This window comes from Leuciscus leuciscus (assembly GCF_965113295.1).
Source record: "Leuciscus leuciscus genome assembly, chromosome: 17".
Lineage (NCBI taxonomy): Eukaryota > Metazoa > Chordata > Actinopteri > Cypriniformes > Leuciscidae > Leuciscus > Leuciscus leuciscus.
Genome location: NC_138741.1, coordinates 31563669 through 31575102, shown reverse-complemented (window position 1 = coordinate 31575102; position 11434 = coordinate 31563669).

Below are 11434 nucleotides of genomic sequence, written 5' to 3'. Positions count from 1 at the left end.
AAAAAAGCATGCATGCAAAAATGGTTTTCAACATTGATAAAAATAAGAACCATAATTGAGCACCAATAATGATTGATAATAGAGCACAAAATCAGCATGTTGTATGATTTCTGAAGGATCATGTGACACTGAAGACTGGAGTAATGATGCTGAAAATTCAGCTTTGATAACAGGAATAAATGACATTTTAAATAATATTAAAACAGAAAACAGATATTTTTAAGTGTAAGAATATTTCACAATAAAAAAGCCAACTTACTGACAGTTCTCCAAAATAAACATAAAACAGTAGAAGATATTTTTATTGGAAGTGTTCATACATCATACTAAGTTGATTCAACAAATTCATTACTTAAATGATGAAAACGTACAATGTTTTGTTGTTCAAACTAAATCGTTTTAGGTTTCATTGAAGTTCTTCGTTTTTTGTAAGCGCGTGCGCAGTTTGAACCCTGAACCATTTTGTCTATTTAAATGGAGAAAAATCGATCATAACTCCAGTAAACTATGGAGTGCCGCAAGGATCTGTATTAGGCCCTCTGTTATTTTCCATATATATGATGCCACTTGGAAATATTATAAGGAAACATGGAATTAGTTTCCATTGTTATGCTGATGACACTCAAATATATATTTCATCACGGCCGGATGAAAACGCAAAATTTTCCAAATTGACAGAGTGTGTTAAAGATATAAAAGATTGGATGACCCGTAATTTTCTTTTATTAAATCCAGACAAGACAGAGGTAATACTTATCGGTTCAAAAAACCGCCCACAAAACCTCGCACAATACAACTTTAACATCATAGGATGTCCTGTTACTTTATCCTCTACAGTAAAAGACCTGGGTGTTATACTCGATTGCAACCTGTCTTTTGAAAATCATATTTCATATGTTACAAAAACAGCATTTTTCCACCTTAGAAACATTGCTAAGCTACGTAATATGCTATCAGTTTCTGATGCAGAAAAGTTAGTTCATGCATTCATGACCTCGAGACTGGATTACTGTAATGCTTTACTAGCTGGTTGTCCTGCATCCTCAATAAACAAGCTACAGTTAGTCCAAAATGCCGCCGCTAGAGTTCTTACTAGATCAAGAAAATATGATCATATAACACCGATTTTATCATCACTGCATTGGTTACCTATAAAGTTCCGTATTAATTATAAGGTATTGCTACTGACTTATAAAGCCCTAAACGGCTTAGCTCCAGTCTATTTAACGGATCTTTTATCACCCTATAATCCATCGCGCTCTTTAAGATCACTAAATTCAAGGCTTTTGGTCATACCTAGGATATCCAGAACCACCAAAGGAGGGAGAGCATTCTCACATTTGGCTCCAAAACTCTGGAATAGTCTTCCTGATACTGTTCGTTGCTCAGACTCGCTCTCCCAGTTTAAAACTAGATTAAAGTCGCATCTCTTCAGCCAGGCATTCATATAATCCTACAGTTCAAACTACAATCCGGCCTCTAGCTCATAAATGCCAGAGGAGAACTGGCCCCCGACTGAGCCTGGGTTCTCCCAAGGTTTTTTTTTTCTCCATTAGGTCACCTGATGGAGTTTTAGGACACCATTAGGTCACTTGATGAAGTTTTTCGGTTCCTTGCCACTGTTGCCTTTGGCTTGCTCAGTTGGGGATATTTTGGGGATATTTAATTTAATTTTATCAATCAATAAATTCTTCTTGAAACAAACTTTGTTGTATTATTTTAATTTAATACTGTGAAGCTGCTTTGATACAATCTGTATTGTGAAAAGCGCTATACAAATAAACTTGACTTGACTTGACTTGACTTGAACGCATGCGCAGTTTGAGACTTCAGCTCCTCGGCGGTCACGTGTCTGTCTGCTGCTGGTGAGAAGCTTTATGGTGAGAAGTCGGTAGCGGAGTCCTGCCTTCAATTCAGCGTTTCTGCAGAATCACTGGTATGTATTAATCATTTTTATAATCGACTGTATGTCATTTGTCATATATGATGTATATTGTGCTCTTCCCAAACTGATGGCCTGATCTAATTCACCAGTGCTGACGATTTCGCACACTTTTGGATGCTTTTGCCAATGCTGTTGTTAACTAGCGGTGTCCTGCCTATTCAATCCAGCGTTTCTAAAGAGTCACTCACTGGTGTCTATTAACGACACACTGACGGGAATATTGTTCTTTGTGTTGTTCACTGTATCGCTTGTTTATACAAAGGGTTTGTTACCGCCGGCGCTCTCTGGAAGACTACATTACCCATCACTGCCTAGAACTACAGCAAACTACGGCAAATCAAATAGCTCAAAATACACAGCACGTTTAGTTTTTTTTCGTTTTTTTTTTTCGTGGTGACTCTCCCTGCATTCCAAATGGCATAATGTTATGTATTTTAAAAATAACAACTTTTTATTGTGAATACATTTATTTTAAATGTATTCATTAATGAATGATTTAAGTAATAATTGATGTGCTACATTAGACATTTTTGAAGTAGAAATCCGTTTTGAAAGTTCAAAACACTGATAATTACAATAACTAGGTTAGCTGAAATAAATATTGTTTAAATATTGCTTAGGTACAAAGACTTGGACTTGGCCTTTAGGGACTTGTGAACATGTCTGGTATTTATCATTTTTATAATCTACTGTATGTTTTGTCAAATCAAATGAGATGTTTGCTCATTATGTATTTACAGTAGTTGAGGAGTTCAGAGAGAGATGGCCTGCCGACTGCACCTTTTCTAAAGGATGAGGTAAACCATTTAATAGCAACTGTCAATATTAATAATTATTCTAATAATTATTTCTAAATATCTTCAAATGCATCATATTTTTGCCAGTGATGAAGATCTTTATTAGTTGAACATCTTCGTATGCTGTCTGTGAATGAATGATTCCACAGGACGTTATATTCGATTTCATTTCACTCAGGTAATACATTTTACAACCAAACAGATTATTACGCCACGATAGCACTACTAGGAAGTATGATATTACCCGTTTTTTGGACATATACATTAATTTATACATTAAATAAGCTACCATTGTTCACAGTTTATGAACACCCGCCATCCCGCGGTAGTTTGTGTGTATTGTTGCGCAGTGGCGTACGAACTCGACTTGAAAACGAATGCCTTTGCCTGCCGTAGACACAGTTAACCAGTTTAAACATGCTTGCAGAAATATACATTTGATTATATTTTGGAGAACAGACAGAAGAAGATCCGTCGATGTACTTTTTTTTTTTTTTTTTGTGTTCAGATGTTCAGTAGCAGTCATGAGCGCGAGCACATGTGAAGAGTTTTAACTCTTTCTTCTCTGTGTCAATTACATGCCTTTGAATGCAACACTTTATTGCATTCACTTTATTTCTACATGTCTAATAATCCAAATGTAGTTGTATAAGTTACTATTATACAAACCAAAGGACAGGCAATGATTTTCGGGCTACAGATGGCAGAAATAATGCTTGTCTAATGCAAAGGTAACCTATCTACTTATGATAATAATAGTCATTTAAATAAAAAAATATAATTTTATATATATGACGATGAGATGCAAAAGCCTCTAAGTGCATCTGAAATTTTCTACTAAAAGAGCATTTTTATCAAGCTTGTATGTTTATGTTCAGTTATTTCACTTAAATGGCAATGAAAAGTACCTATTAATTGTGATTAAAGTACGAGCTCGATAAAAATGCTTGTTTTAGAAGAAAGTTTCAGATGGCACTCAGAGGCTTTTGCATCTGAAGTCTTCATATATATATATATATATATATAGATGATTACTTTTACTTTGAGTAAATATTTCAATAAGTACTTGTATTTTTACTTGAGTACAGTTTTTGGATACTCTACCCACCTCTGGTTAATTGATGCACATGATGTTGTATAACGTTAATGGTCGCCGAATATAACCACAAAATGGCGTTAACTGTTATCTACATCACAAGAGAAATGGACGAATCAGTCATATAAAAAAGTTATTCAGTAAATCGCTTTGGACAAAAGCGTCTGCTTTGGCCTGTTAAATAACATATAGATAATAGATGGACAATAACAAATGTCACCCATAACATCTATAACTAATGGTTGCCCTTTTCATTTTTCTTTCCTCATAGGTTCAAATACTAATAGCTGAACTGAAGTGGCACTACACCATGCCTAACAACAAAGGTAAGCCATGTAGCTATAGTGTAATTTAGATTAAAGTCAAATATTGAAAGCAACACATTGACCGTAAGAGAGAATAAAATAATAAATTACCCTTGTGTAATACCTATACTGTCATATTATTATTTCAATGAACAGATAAGAGCAATTCATTTGTGTTTTATTGTATATCTGCATTAGGAGTGTCCCCGACTATGGATTTTCATAGTCGAATCAGAATCGTCAAGTCTTCCCTATAGTCGACTAATAGTCGAATCATGTGTATGGGGGCGGGGCTTTAACATTTCAAAGCCGCGATGTACAGAAAATCACACAAAGATATAGAAGAAAATGTATAAAAACATTTTGGATCAATAAAACTAAGAAATAACATTAATAACTCCAGAAAGTCCACACTGCAGACAGGATTTGCATTTCACATGCAAAAAAAAATATTTAATCGGCTAAATTACCTGTGCGAGCAGGCTCTAAGTACAGCACAACATCGATGCACCGAAAAAATAAACAATTAATTAAATATGAACAGAATATACCTTTCTAATAAATAAAAATACAAAACGAAATAAATCAGAATCAAGTCACAAGATGAGGAGCAAATGTGTGCAAAATGCCTAAAGTGCAGGGGAACATAATATTCAAAACACAAGCCACAAATAGTTAGATTAGATAACAGATCAATAAATACAATTAAAATAAAGAAATTATTAAAATAACGATAGTAGCCAGAATTTTCAACTTTGTCTTTTTAACTGCAGAAACAACAATAAATGCTAAACTGGAGAGGCAGTGTTTTTAGCTAAAAATGTTCACAGCATCCAAAAATCGAATTAGAACCGGCTGGAAAGTTTTGAAATCACTTGTACCCGATACCTGATCGAGAGAACAAATCCAGTCTTTCACTCTCTCTGTGTCTGTTGGAGTCTTTTGTGCGCGCGGATAAAATACAGTCTAAAACACTTAACGTGAAAAACGTTTAACGACTCAATCTCCTAAAATAGTTAAATTAAGGAAAACCATGATCGCACTTCTGCCGGCCAACGTTAACAAGTTGGTTTTCCACGGGACATTCTAAAATGCTTAACGTGAAAAAAGCTTTTAAAACGCTTAAAGGCACTTTAACGTGGCTTAATGTACACAGTAGCCTACACACTTTATGTGCAGAGAAGCAGATGAACCCAGAATATGAACGCAATGCGTTCCTCCTATATTTTTTATTTAACTATTTTAGGAGATGAAGTCGTTAAACGTTTTTCACGTTAAGTGTTTTAGAATGTATTTTATCCGCGCGCACAAAAGACTCCAACGGACACAGACAGAGTGAAAGACTGGTTTTCCTGATGCTAAATCCAGCCTTGGAGAATATCCTTTCCGATGGTGTACATGATCCACACTTTAGATTTTCTTATCCCAGACATTGTTAAAGATTTAAATCCTTGCCGCCAAGACGCTCCTCTGTCGGTCACGGATTGAAAGTGAAACTTAAATCTGTCACGGGGTGTTTGGATTTATTCACGCACGTTAAAAAATATTTAGAAAGCTTCTTTCTTTGCACATTTTTATATACAGCATTATCATAATAGGCTGAATATTAACGTATTGACAGAAAACCGGTAGTTCTATGTGAAATCAGACATTGAGCGCCCCTCATATAGCCAAAGTGGCATGATCCTCGTTTCATAACACCTCTGCGAAGATTCGAGCGTGAGATCGGTAGTCGAATCAGGCTCCTCCAATCGAAGCATCGAATCTTCGACTATTCGGGGTCACCCCTGATCTGCATATCATTTTTTTCTGTTTTGTTTGGATAGAAAGAAATCAATGGCCGACACAAGTTACTTGTGTGTGTTAAAATATGTGTACTGACAAAACAATGTTTTGATTGTGATTGCTGTATGCTATTAACAGGTCCAGTGATTTGGATCATGGGGAGCAGTTACATTCGTCGTGGGGAAGAGAGGGCCAGAGAGACCATAGGGGCCAAGGTTCACTGGTTTGGCTGGGGTGGACTTCGATGGCACGGACTCCTTCCTTTCTTCTACCGGTCCCTTAGAGGAAGAGCAGCCCCGGATGTCCTGCTGATTCACTGCGGCGGGAACGACTTACAGTAAAAAAAATAAAAAAAAATAAAATGTTGTGACCATTGTTACACGTTACATGTAGTTCATACAAAAAGAATTCTACAGTAAAAACTGCTTAAAATGTGGATTTCGTTGGAGTTGTGCCTCTACTATGATGGGATAATGTCCACTTTAACGCATCCTCCGAGACTGCCGTGAAATAGCACCGCGAATTGTGCAGAAAATGCAATAGGCGGCTCTTTGTGCATTGTGTAATGTCAAGTTCAAAAATTCATTCAAAATAATTCTACAGTAAAAACTGCTTAAAATTTGGATTTCGTTAGAGTAGCAGCTCTACTATAATGGGATTCCTTTTTTTTTCTTTTTTCTTTTTTCTGCACCCGATGGATAGACTCGTTTCATTTTTGCGGTCAAATTTCCAAGACAACGATTTTACACGGTCGGTTGACTGTTAAACCGCGGCACCGGCGAGTACCATCTGTAGTTAGGGGGCCCTCTAGTGGCGGCGGGGCCCTAAGCAGCCGCTTAGTTCGCTTATAGGGAGAGCCGGCTCTGAGTGTGAGCGATACACACAGAAAGTGCTGTAAACATTATTTGAACAGGAAGATGTGCACTAAAAACACCATACTATTAGGGATGGAAAAGTATTAATTTGTTCATCCTCCTTCTCACAAGAGCCCCTGATACTTTTTCAGTTTCTCGCCTTGCCAAATGATGAAGGCGTATCTTGCAGTACATGGAGGCTGCCATCTTAACCAAGGTGTGAACACGATTGTCCTCAACACTGGTCTCAAACATGTGGTCGTGCAACTCTGAAAAAATATTCTTGTCAGCACAATCACTCAGAACCTGAATTATAATGGCAGCTGTCACTCCTTTTCCTTGAGGAAGCTTTCCTCCACTAGTATTCAGTAGTCTTTGAAAGCACCTTTCAGAGGCTTTACACACCTCCACAATGCTTGTTGGTGGATTCTGTAAGCCTCCCCTGTTCTTCAGGGCAATGAAAGCATGCATACTGGATCAGAACTCAGTGCAACAGAACAGGGCATGCACAAGAATTTCTCCTTCATCTTTTTCACCACATATCCAGCAATGTAATGGATAGCGGTGTCCTTGAACTCGGATATTGAATCGACATAAGGTGAGATGCTGTAGTCGTGGTCAGAATCCAGAGGGAGTGCTGGTGTGACATCAAATTGACGAGAAGCTGGACCAACTGTCACTGCCAACATGTTGGTTCCATCTCTAATGAGACGGTTCCCGGTTTCATTTTTCACTTGATGTCTCACTAGGAGGCGTTTGTACGCAGCTTTGAACTGTCGGGCAGTAGGGTTGTTGTTGTTGTAGCCTCCGCGTGCCCTAACTGCAGAAAAGAACAGCTCAAGATGATCCTGACTGAGTTTGTAAGTGAGGAGATACTTACAAGGTGCATCCTGTGCTTCAACCAGCTCTTTAAAAATGTTGGAAATGCTTCTGGAGCTGGCAACAAATCCAATGGGACCCGTTTTCCTAGGACCTGCATGAAGATGTCTCCCAGAGCTATCTCTGAGCTGCAGAAGGACATTTTCAGCTCTCTCCAACAGACTCAGCATGTGAAGTTTATTACAACTTTGGAAGGAGCTTTGTAACCCTTTGCCAGAGGGTTCCTGCTGTTGAGAACATCAAAAGCTAAGTCGATTGTTCTCAGAAATTCGACGGTTTCCTCTGAACCATGAAACTGAGGCAAGCGAAGTTCCTTGTTGCAGAATTCAAGGGCATCTGCAACGCTGCTGCTGAAAACTTGAGCAGCAAGATTTACCTTCATCTTCTGATGTCTCCACAGAATATGTGCCATCTTCAGCTTATTACCCAGCCTCAAGGTCTATATGTCAGGAGAGCAACTCTGAGAAAATGTTATATTCATGCCAGGTCTATGCGTTTCCGTGTTTCTCTGCCGTAGTACAGTAAGATTGAGCTTAAATCAAGCGGCAACCTCCCCGTCTCTCTCTTGAAACCAACACGGAAGTGAGTTAAACTGCAATTCATTGACTGGCCGCTTGAGGCTGGCTGCAGAAGTGAGTCAAATCTGTATCTCCCCCATGTTAAAATTACCAACTTTACAGCAGAAAAAAACATGTTTACAGCCTGGATCTCTATGTGGCTTTGGTCTATACAGCTAATTTTGCCCTTCATGACAACTGTGAGGGGGGTGAATTTTTTTTATAACTTATCCGTTTAGTTGATTAATATTTAAAGTTCTGCATAATTAAGGGTGTGTCCACTTTTGAGTGACAGGTGGATTCCCGCTGATGTCAATGCTAGCCGTTTGTCTGCTGTTAGCCGCGTCACTACTCACTTCACCTCAGCAAATTTTAGCTGCTGAACTTGCCATCTCTGCAGTGTTTGTGCTTTTCTAGGGATTATTTCATACAATTTAATACACCCATTACTTCGCCCACGGCTTAGGATTCCGTCGTTGTCGTCGAGTATCGTTCGAGAGAACAACCAGCGCTGTATTTCAGTTGTTTTCCTCTGTGAACATGCACTAATGGATGTCTGACAATTTCGTTGATTTTTTTGAGTTTTCAGATTTAAAAACGTCTATAGATATAAAAGCTCGTTTGTTCTGCTCTCACGGAACAGATAGATTATAATATGCTTATGTACCGTCAGATGAAATCCTGCAGGTGTCGTTGCTTTCTCCGTCCATGTAATAAATGCACATCCTTGAATGAGCGCAGATTTCTAGCGCATTTAACGTACTTGAACTTCATAGGTAATATATCTATGGTTTAACCCATTTGAGAGGCGGCCAAATCAGAATTTAAAATGGACTGAATAAGCTATCTACGAACTTGACGAGCGATGCCACGCTGACGGACCATAGACTATAAAAAAGTGTACTGACATGTAACTGTTATGCACATAAATCACTGTCACACACACTCTCTCATATTAAGTTACTGCATAATACATTTTCAACTAGCAGAATAGTACAGAATCACGATACACAGTCTCACTTGTCGCCATGTCTTTTAACTATTATAATATTTCGAAGGGCAAAAACAGGAACTTTTAATAGCGTACCGCACGATATACGTCACCTTTTCTCATTAATATTCATTAAGCTAGCGACGGTTGCTAGGGGGGTCAAACTCGCGCGTGTCACTCATGCTAGACGCATGTAAACAGTTTACGGACGAGATGTCTACTGAGCTAAACCTGCTAACTCTGTCCGAGAATGATGTCCCCGGTGCCAAATTCACTGGTATAGAAGTAGAAGAACATACAAATATTCAATTGAAGAGATGGCTTGAGTGTAGAGGGCTGAAAAAGACGGGAAAAAGAGCCGACCTGATCCAGAGGTAACGTTAGATTGTTATCGACAGAATTTCTCCCCCAAAAAACATCGCCTTACGCCACTGACAGTGACATTTTGCAGTTTCAACAAGCTATCTTTTACCACCCTATGTCCTGTCTGTCATATATACTATGTCCTCTGGTTGTCTTACGTCTGACAGTTGTTGGGGGTAATTCGGGAAACGAATAAAGAATACATCCTTCATATGTGGACGGTCATAGTGTCTGGAGTCGTTTCTGCAAGTTCCATAGCAGCAGTGTTTACTCGGCATGTTCTTATTTGAGGGATAACCGGCAGAAAACAAGCAGTACTAGCATGAATCATAAGCGAGCGCGCTTCTATGTTGACCCCCTTCCGGTTTACGTTGCTGACGTCACGCGGCCTTGCGGTCTAAAAATAGCACTCGTGCGGCACGCTATTGGCTTTACATCATCAACTGTCACTTTAGCTCGAGGCTCTGTGCAGTCGCAGACTTGGTACTGTCAGTAGCATATAGCATTACCTCCCTGAGCTAACTCTGGTAGCCAGGCTACTCACGCCCCGCCTCTTTGCCCATTTTCTGTTATCCAGGAGTGACGCAAGGTGACGCGAGGCCAAGATGGCGACGGCCGAATCCGCCCACTTTAGACTTCAAAAATGCTCTTCAGAAACCTACGGGTGACGTCACGGACACTACGTCCATATTTTTTTAGTCAATGGCTTAAATACACAACTGAACGACTTTCGACTTCCTTGTAAGGTGGAAAAAACATTGTTTAAAGATAGAACGTATATGCTAATGCTTACACATGATACAATCCCCTTTCCACATTAAGAAACTATTTCTCAGTGTATATTAGTGGTATACAAATGCTACATTTGCATCAGTCGAAACATTCATTTTCTTGCAAAGAGCAAACCAAGTGTACACATCTGAAGTATCATCATCACTGGAACTCTCTGCTAAGTGAACTTTGCATTTTACTCGTACCTTTAAGCAGAATACATAATCCTCCCAGCTACCCTCCTTGTGTCTAAAATATGTTCCTTAAACACTTGTGTCCATGCAATCTATAGTCTAACTCGTGCATTTTACACTTCATAAGATAATACAACTGATTATGAATATTAATAAATAATAATACAGATACATAATATTAAATAATGAAATTTTAGTCTTCAGATTCAGACACAAAATGGTGACATATCTGTCACGGGGACACACAGGAAAGTAGGTAGATCCAAATGCAGTATGAAAATAGTTGTTTATTGAAGTGTAATCCATCTCGTAGTCATCCAGGCAAGGTTCAAAATCCATGATAGCAATCCAAAATACACAATAAACAAAACAAGAAACAGGTCGTACGCAGACCAGGGGCCTGTACCATGAAGCCGGTTTAGGTGGCTAGCCAGCTATGTTTCAGTTAAGTTTCCGCCAACCCTGGGTTTTAGGTACTATGAAAGTAGCTTGGCTTTAATCGGTGTTCGTTGCCATGGTATCTTACGCTGCACGGCTTGCCTGCTCCGGGGCAGGTTATGTTCTGGATTCAAGATCTCAGACTGAAGTTTGACCAATCAGCTGAGAGCAAAGAAACATAGGTGACGTAACTTATTCCCAGTGTCTGTTGCAATGACTTCACCTTTTCTTCCAAATCCTGTGACATCTCAGCGCAAATTGTTTGACGAGCACTTCGTAGAGAGAGTTTTTAGCCAGACAAAATCCCCTTGCCTTTCCTGATAGTTATTTGTATGAAAGATACAGATTTTCCGCGGAAGGAATGTCTTATCTTTGCGAACTTCTTGAGCCGCACATAAAGAATTTAACACGTCGAATTCATGCACTTACTGTACCGCAAATATTGCGTTACGTTTTTTT